Source organism: Pipistrellus hanaki, assembly GCF_964339955.1.
Source record: "Pipistrellus hanaki genome assembly, chromosome: X".
Taxonomy (NCBI): Eukaryota; Metazoa; Chordata; class Mammalia; order Chiroptera; family Vespertilionidae; genus Pipistrellus; species Pipistrellus hanaki.
Window position 1 is genome coordinate 22,746,045 of NC_140524.1, and position 18,031 is coordinate 22,764,075.

Genomic DNA, 18,031 nt, shown 5'->3' on the forward strand with positions numbered 1-18,031 from the left:
AAGCATCGTGGGTTTGATTCCCGGTCATGTACCTGGGTTGCAGGTTTGGTCCCTGGCTCTGTTTGCGGCTCATGCAGGAGGCAACCAATTGATGTGTCTCTCTCACATCAATGTTTCTCTCTCTCTCCTTCCCTCCATCCGTTTCACTCTCTTTAAAAAATTAATGGAAAAATATTCTCAGGTGAGGATTAAGAACAACAACAACAAAAATAATTCAAAAGCCCTCTGTGTACTCTAACTTATCTACAAATAAATGCAAAATATATGAAGCCAAAAAAAAATGGCACTACTTATAAGAGCAGCAAAATAAACCAATAGTAACAATAAATAAAAATCCATTCATTAAATTTCCCTTTTTGATGATTAAAACATGCTTTTTCAATAATATCCTCCATCTAACAAGACACACAAAAATCCAAGGTAGAAATGATGGGCAGAAGATTACTTTTTTCCAATCTTGCATTTTTGTGTATTTCTCTAATACCTATTAATCTAATACCGATGGTTAATGTAACACATAAATGCTAGGGAGGAGAACTCAAGTTAATGGTATCTCTTTGGGATATTAATTTTATAACTTCCAGAAATCTATACTAATAAAAGGGTAATATGCTAATTAGACTGAACATCTTCAGGATGACCTTCCGGATGTCCTTCCTGACGTCCTTTCCGACAAAGCCATGCTGGCAGGGCAAAGGCAGAGGAGGTTAGAGGCGATCAGGCAGGCAGGGGAGAGCAGTTAGAAGGATCAGGCTGGCAGGCAGGTGAGTGGTTATGAGCCACAGGTCCAGAGGGACCCAGATTGGAGAGAGTGCAGGCCAAGTTGAGGGGACCCCCTTCCCAGGCACGAGTTTCTTGCACCAGGCCTCTAATATTTAATAATATACCATACTTGTGTCCTAACCGGTTTGGCTCTGTGGATAGAGTGTCAGCCTGCGGACTGAAGGGTCCCAGGTTTGATTCCAGTCAAGGGCGTGTACCTTGGTTGTGGGCACATCCCCAGTAGGGGGTGTGCAAGAGGCAGCTGATCGATGTTTCTAACTGTCTATCCCTCTCTCTTCCTCTCTGTAAAAATCAATAAAATATATTTTAGAAAATAATATACCATACTTGTGAATATATACAATAGCTAAAATAGACTTAAAAATTAAGTGAAAATGATCACTGAATATTTTAAACCTCATGTTAAGTACTCACTACCGCCCGTCCAGCATGGCTCAGCGGTTGAACATTGACCTATGAACCAGGAGGTCAATTCCTGTTCAGAGCACATGCCCAAGATGTGGGCTCGATCCCCAGTTTGGGGTCTGCAGGAGGCAGCTGATCAATGATTCTCTCTCATCATTGATGTTTCTCTCTCTTCCTCTTCCTTCTTCTCTAAAATCAATAAAAATATTTTTATAACAAAGACTCACCACACATTTACATCAGACAGCTGGGTAGTATCAGAATAAACCACATTGGTTTTTGCCTTGGAAAAATCTCTTTGGCTGATCTTCAAATTTCATTTCACCTATGACAAAAAAAAAAAAAAAAGATCAAGGTATAAATATATTTCATCTAATATGTTTATTATGTTTTTCATTGCAAAAGTAAAACTTGTCCTACCCGGTTTGGCTCAGTGTATAGAGCATCGGCCTGTAGACTGAAGGGTTCCGGGTTGGATTCAGGTCAAAGGCACATGCCTGGGTTGCAGACTCAATCCCCGGGAGGGGAGTGTAGGAGGCATCCAATCAATGACTCTCTCTCATCACTGATGCTTCTCTCTCCCTCTCCCTTCCTCTCTGAGATCAATAAAAATATATTTTAAAAAATAAGTAAAACTTGATCATTTGGTTAGTTTATAAAATACAGGGAAAACACAAAGAAAAAACATTTCAGAGATGACCAGTTTCTAGTAATTACTGAATATTTGTATGTACATACACTTTTTTTCAAACTAAATTGGATTTTTACTATATATAATACCAATATGTAATCTACTTCTTATTTTTAATGATTGTAATTTTATCATAGTATTCACTAAATTCCAAAGCCTGGCTTTATATAGCTATATATTGTAGTAAGGCTGTTTCATAATTTAATCTTATTTCTTACTTTAAACCATTAGGTCATTGCTATCTTTATTTTGCTAATAACGCACAATGAACTAAATATAAATGACAAATTCTTTGTAGCATACAATGAACAAAATAAATGTTTTTAAAGATTAAGGAGAAACATCTAATCTCCAAAAACTGCACTACTATAACCTGCACCTTGAAATAAATGTTAAAATAATGTACATTGTTACACATTCCATGTGATAACCATATCTGGCTATGAGAAAAACTGATGTCCAAGTCTGTAACTTCTAGGGTGGAACATATTTAAATGCTAAAACACTAAAGCCTCTACTCATTAAAAAATACCCATAGAAACAGTTTCCCCAAACCTTCCTTAGGAGTTTTATCATGGTTCATAAAGCTCAAAAAGCTATCCTATCCCATGTAAGATTACACTGACACCATTATGGAAAAATGACTCATCTCTTATTTTTGGTTTATATTAAAGATGAGACAAATTAAAACAAGTTCATCAGATAAAATAATTAAAAATTTATTTGCTAAAACCATTATTACTTATACAACAATATTATAGCTGTCCAATTTCTGCATTTTTCTCAGAACTCCCACTTGAAGCTTTATTTTCTCTTGCTAATTCCCAATGGAAGAAATTGCTGCTTGTTTTCACAGAGTACGCCTTCATATGCTTGGAGACTCTAACCTTTATCTGCTTAATTTGTTACTGCATCTGAAAGATCAGATGGATTTGTAACATATTAGTATAAGTTATGTTTAGGAGGGTATGACTTTAAATATAGGCCATGAGGTATATATAGAACTTGCTTTGGAATTCTTAGGGACAACTTGAATAAACGAGGCAGTCATCTTTCAGAGCAGCTGAAAACCAGGAACAAGAAGCTTGCAAGTGACATGCCATGCCCACCAATGTACTGAGCCAAAATCGAGTCTATTATGCCAAAACTGCAATATAAAAACAATTTTAAATCATAAATTCTAAGTAAATGCCAGGGAGTTTCAATGTAATAAAACATTGTATGAGTAAATGATTAAAGGAGAATTAATTTAATTTAGTAAAACTGTTTTGACTTAAGCTTTTTTTAAAAAAAATACTCAAATAACCCCAACTCCCTAATAGCTATTTAACTGTTAATATATTTGAATGTTGTTCTTTTTTTTCAACACTAGCCCAAACTTCATAGAACTGGCAAAAGACCCCTAAGCTAGGTCATTGAGCCATCTTCATAACACAATGCCTTTACTTTGGAAAAGAGTATTTTCCAGAATTGATCTAGTCTTAGTCTTAGAATATAATAAATACATGCTGAGCTAGGTATAATGGTAGGAAGACTGCCATGAATTAATCCAAAATACAATGAACATTGAAGTACATTTCAATTTCTTTCCATATAGTTTTACTCTTCTCCTTTCCTGTCTCCTACTACTACTTCTTCTTTCCCATCTTAATGAAATTTTTTTTGCAAATACACATTTTAAAAGTTTTATCTCCTTTATCATTTTCCCTTCCTATCACATTTAAAGTTGATACTAAGCCTATAATCCGGTAGTGGTGTTAACAAAATAGGAAGAACATAGCTTAGTGAAGCAAAGTTTAGAACGGGGATCTAGGATTATAGGAATTAAAATAAATTCAGTTTTTATTGCCATTTTATTACTGATTAGGTGGGTCATTTTCCATATATTTAAACAAAAATAGCTCTCATAAAGAAGTAAAACATTGAACTTTAACATATATGTTGGTGTTCTAAGTGTATCAATTTCTGTCACTTGTTCATATGATATCAACATGTATATGTGGTGGCGAGGTAAGGTAGGGGTTGGCATTCAGCAGAATACTTGATGACTGATTTACTCTATTTATTTGTTCATTTGTTCATTTCCTACCTTTTTTTTTTTCCAGAAAGCATTTATGGCAGCTAGCTTGGTGAATTATACTCACATCATAAAAATCATAACCATTGACTAAATGGGAATTAATTTTCTCAATTTACAGTTATATGGTACTTTATAGCTTTCAAAATACCTTTACATATAGTTTCATTTCAGTAAAATAAATGTTATCTAGTAACTTATCAAACATATTATAAATAAATCATTTAAGACAAAATTTTGTATAACACTTGATTTTATAAAATATTTAATAAGAATAATTCAAAGCTATATTTATTTCTGCTGATAGACAATGACCCGGGGATATTTGGTCTAATCATGTTGGTAGAACTTTGACTTCTTCTAAAATAAAATGATCACAATCATTACAAGAAAATTTTAGAACAAAATCAGCTATCTATGACTATTTCATTATAACAGACCTTAGAACATAGACTTTAAAAGGAGACTGTAAAATACCTTACATCACATCATTTTACTGCTTTTCTCTAAATCTAGGTAAAAATAGAAATGCCAAAGGACAGAAAATTCTCTTCTAATTTATAGGGATTCAGGATTTTCCTAAATTGTTGGGGAAAGAGCTGGAATGATCTGCAGTCCTGGCCTTGACTTGCCTTGAATCAAATAAGAATCACGGGTAAATTAGCAGATACAGTTGTTTAAAGTTGAGAATTAGCTCTGATCCTTATCAACAAGCTTGCTCATAGGAAGATTATTTTCAAACAAGATTAATGAATTACTGATTCATTATGCTCACATATTCTCAGTTATTTGATTCTTTTCAATATACAAAATTATAAACCCCAAGCAATTACATTTTTATGTAGCTAAAAAGACATTTCTTTGTCACAGAACCTGGAGCTATAATTTCTTTTCTTTTTAAAATATATTTTATTGATTTTTTACAGAGAGGAAGGGAGAGGGATAGAGTTAGAAACATCAATCAGCTGACTCCTGCCGAAACCGGTTTGGCTCAATGGATAGAGCGTCGGCTTGGGGACTGAAGGGTCCTGGGTTCGATTCCGGTCAAGGGCATATACCTTGGTTGCGGGCATATACCTTGGTAGGGGGTGTGCAAGAGGCAGCTGATTGATGACTCTCTCTCATTGATGTTTCTAACTCTCTATCTCTCTCTCTTCCTCTCTGTACAAAATCAATCAAAAAAAAAAATCAGCTGACTCCTGCACACCACTTACTGGGGATGTGTCCCCAACCAAGGTACATGCCCTTGACCGGAATCGAACCCAGGACCCCTCAGTCCGAAGGCTGATGCTCTATATACTGAGCCATACAAGTTAGGCTTTTATATTTTATTTTATATTTTATATTTCTAAAATTCTTATTTTATAAGCAATTTGGTATTTTCATTTGAACTTACATTGCAAATTGTTGTGTAAGACTGGGAATAGCGCTTGCAATCAAATTGGTGAAATTCCCTTAAGTTAGTAATAATGGAGAAAAGCACTTCTGAAACCAAATTGAAAAGTGGTTTTAAAGCTGCCACTTTTCTTTCTCTGAGTGGCTTATTTCAATGATTTCACTTATATGTGGAATCTAATGAACTAGATTAACAAACAAAACAGACTCATGTGAAATTATAAAACTGCCAAAAATAAAAATAAATGAGAATATAAAAAATTACAAAAAACAAAAACAGACGGATAGATACAAAGTATAGACTAGCAGCTGTCAGAAGGGATGGGGGTTGCAGGGCTGGGTAAATGGTGAAGGAACTAAGCAAAACAAAACAAAATAAAACAAACAAACAAACAAACAAACCTCCAAAACTCACAAAGTATGGTATTACCAGAGAGAAAGGGGGTGGGGGAAGATTAGAGAAGGTAAAGGGGGGATAAATGGTGATGGAAGGAGAATTGACTTGGAGTAGTGAACACACAATATAATATACAGATGAAATATTGTAGAATTGTACATCTAATCCTATATAATTTTATTAACCAATGCCACCCAATAATTTCAATAAAATTAAAACACAAAAAACAAACAAAAAAACAAACAAACAAACAAACAAACAACAACAAAAAAAACCCTACCACTTTTCTCAGAAACAGATTAGTGGTTTCCTAGAGTGAGCGGGGGTAGGAAGGAAAAGGAGATTAAGTGCAAAAGATTATGAGGAAATTGTTTAGAGTATGGGAACTGTTCTGTATCTTGATCATGGTTACAGTATTGCACACAATTACCAAATTAATCATATTGTATACTTGAAAGTTGGTGACTTTTGTTACATGTAAATAATAGTTTCGGAAATGAAAATAAAGGGAAAGCTATCATTGAGAATAAAATATATTATAACAACACATATCTCCTAAAAGATTTGAATGGAGAATCATTATTGTTTCATAAACATTTCAAGGGACATAGACTTTTAGTAACTTTTCTCTTACTTTCTCAATATCCCTGGTGGGAGAAGCTGCTGAGGATACTGGAATTAAATCAATACAATTTAGGGAACATGGTTTCTCTAAATTGTTGTCACTCTGTGTAAACAGAAAACAGTGTACAATTGTAGCACCAATTGCTTACCTATCAAATAATTAGGGAAATAAGCTTTTGCCTAAGGAAGGAAATTCTTACTGAGTCAGTGGTCGTACCATGATGTACAGCTCTTACCATCCTAAAGCAAGCATGGAATCCAAGACTCACAATAAACAAAGGTACCATTTGTCTTTTGTGAAAGAGAGCCACATGGTAGTTGAGGGCTTCCCTAGTGCCCAAAAGACCAAGAATGTGAGTTCTCAATTTTGAGCAATATACACACAAATCCTAAATTTAAATTTTTTTGCTCTTTGGGTTTGACCTATGCTTTATTATTGAAAACTACAATAGTATATCTAGGAAGGAGTAAAAAAAAATGGTTAGAACTAATACACAAATGGGAGAACAAAAATAACTATAGCTATTAATATGTTTATAGATTTTTATGTAGACAAAAGTCAGCACCACATAATTCAGGACTTTAAAATGTGCTCTTTTCATGCCCAGCGATGTGGCTCAGTGATTTAGTGTCAACTTATGAACCAGGAGGTCACAGTTCAATTCCCAGTCAAGGCACATGCCTGGTTGCAGGCTCAGTCCCCAGTGTGCAGCATGCAGGAGGAAGCCAATCAATAATTCTCTCTCATCATTGATGCTTCTATCTCTCTTTCCCTCTCCCTTCCTCTCTAAAATCAATAAATATATAACTTTTAAAAATGTGCTCTTTTCTTTTCCAGGCCACAAGTTAAATTATAATACATGTTCCTTTCCTCCTCCTAATACACTCACGGATTCACTCATACCAACAACTAAAATGATCAGAATTGAATCAGTTAAGGGAAATCAATGCGTCTATAAATTGTATTAGCACCAAATTTTGAAAAGTGACAGGCTCCAGGGATCCTTACTCTTTCTTCAGGACTACTGAATAAGGGATAGATGCTCATCTAAGGCACTCCGAGCTCAAAGAAAAATAAGATGTCACTGCTTCTGCTGATGACCCCTTTCCTTCTCTAATAATTCTCAAATCTGGAAATTGACATCTAATCACAAACTCCTCTAATCAAATTTGAGCTAATTCTTATTCTGCAATAATTTGAGATTTCCCTGGAAAGCAACCCTAAACATCATTCAACTACCCCAACTAAGTAATCATAATATATACAGAGATATTAACAAATGTTAGCAGGTAATGTAACTAAATTCCAAATACATTTAAGGTAAAGTTGAATGTTAAAATATTAGCGGGAATATATATGTTATAGGCATAAAAATGTGGCTATTTTTCTACAATTGAAAACATTAATAAATCCAAGGTCTATGGATTAAAATTCTAATATATAGTTAATAATTTATATAAAAGGGAGTGAAATAATTTATTGTTTTGTCATCTGAGCAATTTAATTAGCACAAGTGAACTTTTTAAAGACCCACTAGTATAGAGAGGAAGCTGATCCACAAATATTATGGTTTTGTATCAGACAAGTATTTACTGGGAACCCCACTTTCAAACAATGTTATTTATTTATATGGGTAAATCATAAACTCTTTCTTAAAAGCAATAAACATTATTTATACAGCCCTGGCTGGTGCGCTTAGTGGTTAGAGCACCAGCCCACCCACAGAAGGTCATGGGTTTGATTCCCATTCAAGGGCATGTACCTGGGTTTCAGGTTTGATTATGTCCCAGGTCTGGGTGCATGCAAGAGTCAACAAATCGATATGTCTCTTTCATGTCAATGTCTCTCTCTCTCTCTTCCCCTGCCTTCCTCTCTTCCACTCTCTCTAAAAATCAATGGGAAAATATCCTAATTTTCTCATGTGAGGGTTAACAACAACAAAAATTTATACAGCATATATAATTTTAGTTTCCAATGAGAACTTCAATTTCTAGAAATTACAGCAAATCTAGGCAGCACCAACATTGAAATCAATAAACATTTTCTATGAAATTGAAGTATTATTAATATCATACCAATTTCAAATTTTCTTCCCAAGACTGATGTATTTGTATTGTAGTTTGTATCTCCCTACAAAAGAAAAACACACTCACACACACAAAACATCAGTACTGCAGTTTGCCTATCTAAAAGAAAATATGTAACTGAACATACAAATGATCAGAATAGTAACTCAAAATACAATACTCACCATTCATATTTTGCTTCTTTAGTTATTAAATCCATACCTTCTTCCTGAAAGGCAGGAATATGAGAATAAACTGAATATAGTTCCTATGGTTTTACAAAGTGATTTCTTTCAATGGGCTATTGAATGGTCAAATGAACCTCTAAAAAAATTTTCTCGTTCTCTACCTTTCATTGTTGCACCTAACATACTAAAAAGATCCGGTTTGCTCAGTGGGTAGAGCTTCGGTCTGTGGACTGAAGGGTCCCAGGTTTGATTCCGGTCAAGGACATGTACATTGGTTGCAGGCACATCCCCGGTAGGGGGTGTGCAAGAGGCAGCTGGTCGATGTCTCTCTCTCATCGATGTTTCTAGCTCTCTATATCTCTCCCTTCCTCTCTGTAAAAAAATCAATAAAATATATTTTTAAAAAGATCTATCACTTACGCATTATAGTACATCAGATAAGCAAAAATTGATTGATTATGAGAAAAACTTTGTACCCTTATTCATTCAAAAGAAAAAAATAGAAAACATCAATATTATACTATTTCCCCAATATTAATACTATGATATTAATACTACTCAGAGCCCAAAACATACTAAATTTCTGTCTGTAAGGGTGCACTTAAGCATGATTTAAATCTAGTCATTCACATTGAAAAATACGTATTATATGTTAAGTAAGAAAAATGGATTCTATTTATGTAAAATTTTAAATAAGAGGTGTTCAGAAGGATGTTCACCAAAAATTTAACAATATTTATCAATGAGTAGTGAGGTTTGGGTACTTTGTTCTTCCTTTCTTTGTACTTTACCATATTTTCTGTGTTTGTATAATATGCAAGTATCATTTTCACAGTTATTTTAAAAAATAACCCACATATGGAAAGTCATCCTGTGTTGGTGGATGTGAAGACACAATACTGTTAAGAAGGCAATGCTATTCAAAATGATCTACAGATCTATGGAACCCTCTATCAAAAATGAATGGCATTCTATTTTAAAAAAAATATATTTTTTATTGATTTTTTACAGAGAGGAAGGGAGAGGGATAGAGAGTTAGAAACATTGATGAGAGAGAAACATCGATCAGCTGCCTCTTGCATTCCCCCCACTGGGGATGTGCCCACAACCAAGGTACATGCCCTTGACCGGAATCAAACCTGGGACTCTTCAGTCCGCAGGCCAACACTCTATCCACTGAGCCAAACCGGTTTCGGCATGAATGGCATTCTTTTGCAGAAATACCCATCCTAAAATTCACATGGAATCTTAAGGGGCCCCAAATATTCAAAACAATTGTAAAAATGAAGAATAAACTTAAAAGATTTTCAGTTCCCAATTTCAAAACTTACTACAAGTCTACAGTAACCAAAAACAGTGTGGGATTGGCATAAGAACAGACTTTATGGAACAGAAATAAACCTTCACATATATGGTCTATTGATTTTAGAGAAGGATGGAAAACCATTTAATGGGGAAAGGATGATCTTTTCTACAAATGGTACTTGGAACACTGAACATGCACGTACAAAACAATAAAATTGAATGTTTTCCCTACACCACATACAAAAATTAACTCAAAATATATGAAAGAAAAAATATTAAGTAAAAGGAACAAGTAAGACAGGAAGACCAGTAGAGGCAGAATTATTAAATAATAAGAAGAAAATAGTGTCTCAAATAAGGAAAACTAGAAAAGACTATGCTAACTGAAATAAGCCAAACACAAAAGAAAAAGTATTGTATGATCCCACTTATAAGAGGTACTTAGCATAATCAAACTCATAGAGACAGAAAGTAAAATAGAATATAGGATATAAGGATAAAATGGGTCATTATTGCTGAATGGGAACAGAGTTTCTGTTTGGCATGATGATGATTAACATTGTGAATGCACTTAATGCCACTGAATTGTATTCATGGTTAAAATGTTTAATAAAATAACCCACAGTCCAAATTCATACTGGCATTCTTAAAAACATATTTCACACCTAATATAATATCTAGAATAGTGCTGGGAAAATATGATGCTAAGTATTATGGAGAACATAAAATAAGCAGATGAGCCTTCCTTAAAGACACCTGGAATCATATGTGAATGGCAAGTTTTATTATATTAAGTTGGAGCTCTCCAAAGTAAGCATGATCAGAGCCCAGGAGATGTACAATATGATCCACTGAGAAGCAAAAAGAAAAAAAATAGAAATTCACTATATATATATTGCCTTTAGCTAATTACAACTAATTACAGTTCACCTGAGTCAAGTTAGGTGGACATATGGATAGCAAAGTTGTTAGAAACACATGCTTTGGAGCAAAACAGAATTGAGTCAAATCCCCAGTTCTGTAACTTATTACTTGTGCAACCTTAGGCAAGCAACTTATCCTGAGCCTCAGTTTCCTCATCCATATGAATATTGTGATAATAGAGGACAAGGAGGTGGTTGTAGAGTTCTCATTATAGTGCCTGGCAACCTATGTAAGTAAATGCTCAATATAAACTAGGTGTTCTTATTCTTATTCAATAGGTAATAAGAAGCCATTGTAACATTTTGCACAGGAGAGAAAAAGAGGTTAAAAATTATGTTTTAGAAAAGTTATCTTGGTGTTGGTTATAGAAGTCAGATTAAACTGGCATAGATGGGAAATCTGTTAGATTATTATTAGAGTAATCTGGGCCCAAGGGACAGAAGGAAGTAGCAGTGGGAACAGAGATGCTGTCAAGGAGAATTAATAGGATTAGCTGCATAATTAGATACTGTAGAAAAATAAGGAAGAAGTGAAGATGAGCTTCGAATCTTAAAACTGTGTGACTCTGACTATTTTTTAAAAATACATTTTTTATTGATTTCAGAGAGAAAAGGATGAAAAGAGAGAGAGAAACATCAATGATGAAAGAGAACCATTGATTGGCTACCTCCTGCATGCCTCCCACTGGGGATCAAGCCAGCAACCCGGGCATGTGCCTTTGACCAGAATCAAACCTGGGACCCTTCAGTCCATGGGCCAATACTCTGTTCACTGAGCCAAACTAGCTAGGGCTGACTGTGACTATTTTTTATGTCATTATAGAAAATGAGAGTGTAAAAATGGGAGCAGAGTAAGTGGAAAACTCACAGTAGAGAACCTTGATACAGCTGATCAATGTTTCTTTCTCATTGATATTTCTGACTCTCTATCTCTCTCCCTTCCTCTCTGTAAAAAATCAATAAGAGCCGAAACCGGTTTGGCTCAGCGGTAGAGCATCGGTCTGTGGACTGAAAGGTCCCCGGTTCAATTCCGGTCAAGGGCATGTACCTTGGTTGCGGGCACATCCCCAGTAGGGGGTGTGTAAGAGGTGGCTGGTCGATGTTTCTCTCTCATCGACGTTTCTAGCTCTCTGTCTCTCTCCCTTCCTCTCTGTAAGAAAAATCAATAAAATATATTTAAAAAATCAATAAGATATATTTTAAATAAATAAATAAATAAACAAACAAATAAATAAATGAAACCAAGAGCTGGTGCTTTGAAAGAATAAACAAAATCGATAAATCATTAGCAAGATTCATCAAGAAATAAAGAGAAAAGACTTAAATAAAATAAGAAACAAAAGTGGAGAAGTAACCACTGACACCACAGAAATACAAATAATTATAAGAAAATACTAGGAACAACTATATGCCATTAAACTGGATAATGTAGATGAAACAGACAAATTACTAGAAAAATACAATCTCCCAAAACTGAATCAGGAAGAATAAAAAAGCCTGAATAGGCCAATAACAAAAAATGAAATAGAAGCAGTAATAATAGTAATAATAATAAACTCCCACCAAATGAAAGCCCAGGTGCAGATGGCTTCACAGAGGAGTTTTACCAAACATTCAAAGAAGAACTAACACCTATACTCCTCAAACTATTTTAGAAAATCCCAGAGAAAGGAACACTTCCAAACTCTTTTTACGAGACCATCATTCTCTTAATTCCAAAACCAGACAAAGATACTACAAGGAAAGAGAATTACAGGCTAGCATTCCTGATGAACATATATACTAAAATCCTCAACAAAATATTAGCAAATCACATCCAGCAATATATTAAAAAGATCAAACATCATGATCAAGTGGGATTTATTCCAGGGATGCAACACTGGTACAATATTCGCAAATCAATAAACTGGATACATCACATAAACAAATTGAAAGACAAAAATCACATGGTCATATCAACAGATGCAGAAAAGGCATTTGACAAAATCCAACATTAATTTTTGATAAAACTCTCAGTGAAGTGAGACTAGAGGGAGCATATCTCAATATGAAAAAGGTATAATAACAAACCTACAACAAACATCATACTCAATCAGTAAAAACAAAAACCATTTCCCCTAAGATGGGGAACAAGACAGGAATGCCCACTTTCACCACTGCTGTTTGACATTGTACTGGAAGTGCTAACCATAGTGATCAGACAAAAAGAGATAAAACACTACCTAAATTGGAAAAGAAGGAGTAAAACTGTCATTATTCACAGATGACATGATACTATACGTGGAAAACCACAAAGGCTCCATAAAAAACCTACTAAACTTAATAAATGAATTTGGCAATGTAGCTAGATTCAAAATTAACACCCAGAAATCTATGGCTCTTTAAAAAAATATATTTTGTTGATTTTTTTTTTTTTACAGAGAGGAAGGGAGAGAGGGAGAGAGAGAGCCAGAAACATCGATGAGAAAGAAACATCAACCATCCGCCTCCTGCACACCCCCCACTGGGGATGTGCCTGCAACCAATGTACATGCCCTTGACCGGAATCGAACCTGGGACCCTTCAGTCCGCAGACCAACACTCTATCCACTGAGCCAAACCGGTTTCAGCTCTATGGCTTTTTACTACACCATAATGAACTCACAGAAAAGAAACTAGAAAAAAAAATCCCATTTACCATTACACCAAAAAAAAAAAAAAAGATATCTAGGAATAAACTAAGGAGGTAAAAGATTGGTACTCAGAAAACTACAGGATGTTGAAAAAAGAGATAGAGGAAGACATAAACAAATGGAAGAATATACCATGTTCATGGAGTGGTAGAATGGACATCATTAAAATGTCTATACTACCCAAAACAATCTATAGATTCAACGCAATCCCCATTAAGATACTAAGGGAATATTTCCACAGACCTAGAAAAAAAAACTCTCCAAAAATTCACATGGGATAAATTTTTTTTAAAAAGACCCCAAATAGCCACAGCAATCCCCTGATTACCCACAACTGCCCTCCCTGGCTGGCCTGATCGCCCAAAACTACCCTCCCCTACCACAACCCGCCTGCTCCACCGGGACCTAACTCTGCTTTGCACATGGCCATCTTGTGAAGGCCATCTTATAATGATATTAGGGTGTGATGCATGAGGGAGTGACGACCACCTAGGCTATTATTATTGTAGATGGAATAGTACAGAGAACCAGAAATGGATTCAAGCCTTATGCTCAATTAATATTTGACAAAGGAGGCAAGAGCATACAATGGAGTCAAGACAGTCTCTTCCATAAATAGGGTTGGGAAAATTGGACAGATATATGCAAAAAAACAAAAACAAAAACAAAAACTTCATCACCAACTTACACCATACACAAAAATAAACTCAAAATGGATAAAGGACTTAAATGTAAGATGGGAAACCATAAAAATCTTAGAAGAATCCATAGGCAGCAAAATATCAGACATATGTTGTCGCAATATCTTTACCGATACAGCAGCTAAGGCAATGGAAACTAAGGAGAAAATAAATAAAATGGACTACCTCAAAATAAAAAGCTTCTACACAGCAAAAGAAACCATCAACAAAATAACAAGAAAGACCACTACATGCGGGAACATATTTGCCAATTTTAGCTCCAATAAGGGTTTAATCTCCAACATTTACAAGGAACTCATACAACTTAACAAAAAGAAGATAAACGATCCAATAAAAAAAAAAAATGGGCAAAGGATCTAAATAGACACTTTTGAAAGAGGACATACAGAAAACCCAGAAACATATGAAAACATGCTCAAAGTCACTAACCATCTAAGAGATACAAATCAAAACAATAATGAGAGACCATCTCACACCAGTCAGAATATCTATCATCAACAAACAACAAGTGCTGGCAAGGATGTGGAGAAAAAGGAACCTTCCTGCACTGCTGGTGGGAATGCAGACTGGTGCAGTCACTGTGGAATACAGTGTGGAGTTTCCTCAAAAAGTTAAAAATGGAACTCCCATTTGAACCAGTAATCCCCCTTCTAGGAATATATCCCAAGAAATCAGAAACACCAATCAGAAAGGATATATGCACTCCTATATTCATCGCAGCACAATTTACAATAGCTAACATTTGGAAACAGGCTAAGTGCCCATCAGCAGATGAGTGGATTAAAAAACAGTGGTACATCTACACAATGGAATACTATGCTGCTGTAAAAAATAAGAAACTCCTACCATTTACAACAGCATTGATGAACCTGTAGTAGAGCATTATGCTGAGAGAAATAAGCCTGTTGGAGAAAGTTAAATATCACAGATCTCACTCATATGTGGGATATAATGAACAACATAAACTGATGAACAAGAATAGATCCAAAGACAAATGGTGGTGGTGGTGGTGGGGGTGAGAGAGCAAACAAAGGACTTGCATGCATGCATATTAGCATAACCAATGGACACAGACACTGGGGTGGGGGGGGCTTGCTTAGGGTGGGAATGTCTGGGGGGGATGTCAATTAGCGAAAAAACAGACATATGTAAAACTTTAGACAATAAAAAAAGAACCATTATTTAGAATTCTGACAACACACACACACACACACGATAAACAATCCAATCAAAAAATGGGGAAAGGACTTAGACACTTTTCAAAAGAGGACATACAGAAGGCCAAGAGATATGAAAACATGCTCAAAGGCACTAATCATCTGAGAAATGCAAATCAAAATGACAATTAGGTACCATCTCACATTTGTCAGAATGGCTATCAACAACAAATCAACAAACAACAAGTGCTGGGGAGGATGTGGAGAAAAAGGAACCCTTCTTCACTGTTGGTGGAAATACAGACTGGTGTAGCCACTGTGGACAGCAGTATAGAATTTCCACAAAAATTAACAATGCAACTCCCATTTGACCCAGTAATTCCTTCTAGGAATATATCCCAAGAAACTAGAAACACCAATCAGAAAGGATATATGCACCCTTATGTTCATAGCAGCATACTTTACAATAGATAAGATTTGGAAACAGCCTAAGTGCTCATCAGCAGATGAGAGGATGAAAAAACAGTGTTACATCTACACAATGGAATACTATGCTGCTGTAAAAAAAAATAAGGAACTCTTACCATTTGCAACAGCATGGACGGACCTGGAGAGCATTATGCTAAGCAAAATAAGCCAGCTGGAGAAAGTTAAATATCACATGAGCTCACTTATTTATGGAATAATGAATATAAACTGATGAACAAAAATAGAGTCCGAGGGAAAAAATGTTAGAATATAATAGAAGTAATCCTGTTTTTTGCAGATTTTTTAATATTTCCACAACTTTTGTTGTATTATACTATGCTAGTAAAGTTTTGGTAATCCATATATATAAAACCTTAATGTGCAAGTAGACTGAACTGCCGAACAAGTGAACAACCAAACAACCCATTGCTATGATGTGCGCTGACCACCAGGGGTTGCACACGGAACATGGCAGGCGTCATCTGTGGCAGGATGTTGGATGTTGGAGCAGGTGAGCGAGGGCACTAGATCAAGGCAGGTCACCCATTGCTGTCATCAGGGCAAGACTCTAGTGGTTACTGAAAATTCTTTGCTCCCACGTGCCACAGTCCTGCATGGTGCTCACACCTGCTGCTGGCACCAGCTCTGCTCGCACCTGCAGCCAGCACCCAGCACTGGCCCCAATCGCTCGGTGCTGTCAGTGGGTGTGAGCAGTGGTTGCTGGACCTGATCGTCCCTCAGGGCTTTTCCACCTCCCCCGGCCCTTGAGGAGTGATTGGGGCCAGCAGCCACCTCTCACACCCGCTGCCAGCAACAGCCCTGCTTGCACGCACTGCTGTCACCAACTCTAATGGCTCTGCACCATCAGCAGGTGTGAGCAGCTAGAGCTTTCAATGAGTGGGAGTAGCAGTGGTGGGAGTAGGCTGTGATTAGACATGGGCCCAAGGTTCGCTGTGGTAGTGCTGGGTCTGGGTGCGGAGGATGGGCCAAGACCTGCCCCTGTGCCCATCACAGCTTTGCGGCCCACAGTTCCTTTCAATGTGCGTGAATTCATGCATTGGGCCCCTAGTATTAATATATTTAATTTTTTTTCCTTGAACTATTAATGTTTAATGTATGTAACATTATTATGTTTAAAATAGTTTTTCTTGAAATGTTAATGTTTATAGCATGGGAAAATATAAATAAAATTTGATTTACATCAATAAAAGAAAAAATTTTTTTAAAAAATGAGGGAAATCAGAAAAGTTAGTTAATAAAATTAACCAGTTTTTTAAAAATTAATTAAATTTACTGGGGTAACATTAACAACATTATATACATTTCAGGGGTACAATGCTATAATACATCATCTGTGTATTGCATTGTGTGCTCACCTCCCAGGGTTTAGCCTCTCTCTCTCTCTCTCTCTCTCTCTCTCTCTCTCTCTCTAGTTGTTTTGTTTTTGTTTTTGTAACACAAGAGGGAGAAAGGCAAAGGAACAGGGCCCAACCAAGGCCCCACAACAGCATCTGAGGCACATGTCTGTGTGGATTTGTTTTGAAAAGACAGTTTCAGGTCTGTTCCAGGAAAACTCCCTGGACTGTCAACCTCAGTGCAAAGACCTTAAAATGAAAACTTCCCATCTGTTTTCCACACAGGGGTCCAACAAGAGATACAAAACAAACCTGTTTGAAAATGCCCCCGTTAACACAAGGGGGAAGACAGTACAGATGCATTAACACACAGAACCTTCCAGGAATCAAGTTGGCTGCGACTTCACAAAATCAAAACCAAATAATATTTCCAACTATAGAAATAGTTGGAAATATGTGGCTTTAAAAAAATAAAAATAAAAATAAGGACTTAATGCCCTGGCCAGTGTGGCTTGGTTGGTTGGAGCATTGTCCTGTACACCAAAAAGTTGCAATTTCAATTCCCAGTCAGAGTACATATCCAGGTTGCAGGTTCCATCCCCAGTCAGGGTACATGGTGGAGGCAGTAGATCGATGTTTTTCTCACATCGATGTTCTCTCTCTCTCTCTCTCTCTCTCTCTCTCTCTCTCTCTCTCTCTCTCTCTCTCTTCCCCCCCCTTCCTCTATCAAAAATCAATAATAATAATAATAATAATAAAAGACAACATCAAAAGAACCACAAAATGCAGAAGTGGGGTCCCCCAAAACCTGTCTCTCTTTTTT

General features: G+C 36.0%; 1 protein-coding gene across 1 annotated transcript in view; it reads left to right on the forward strand.

Moving 5' to 3' along the window:
- Positions 1 to 18,031, forward strand: part of MOSPD1 (motile sperm domain containing 1) — a 91,015-nt gene that overhangs the window by 72,180 nt on the left and 804 nt on the right. The window lies entirely within an intron of this gene.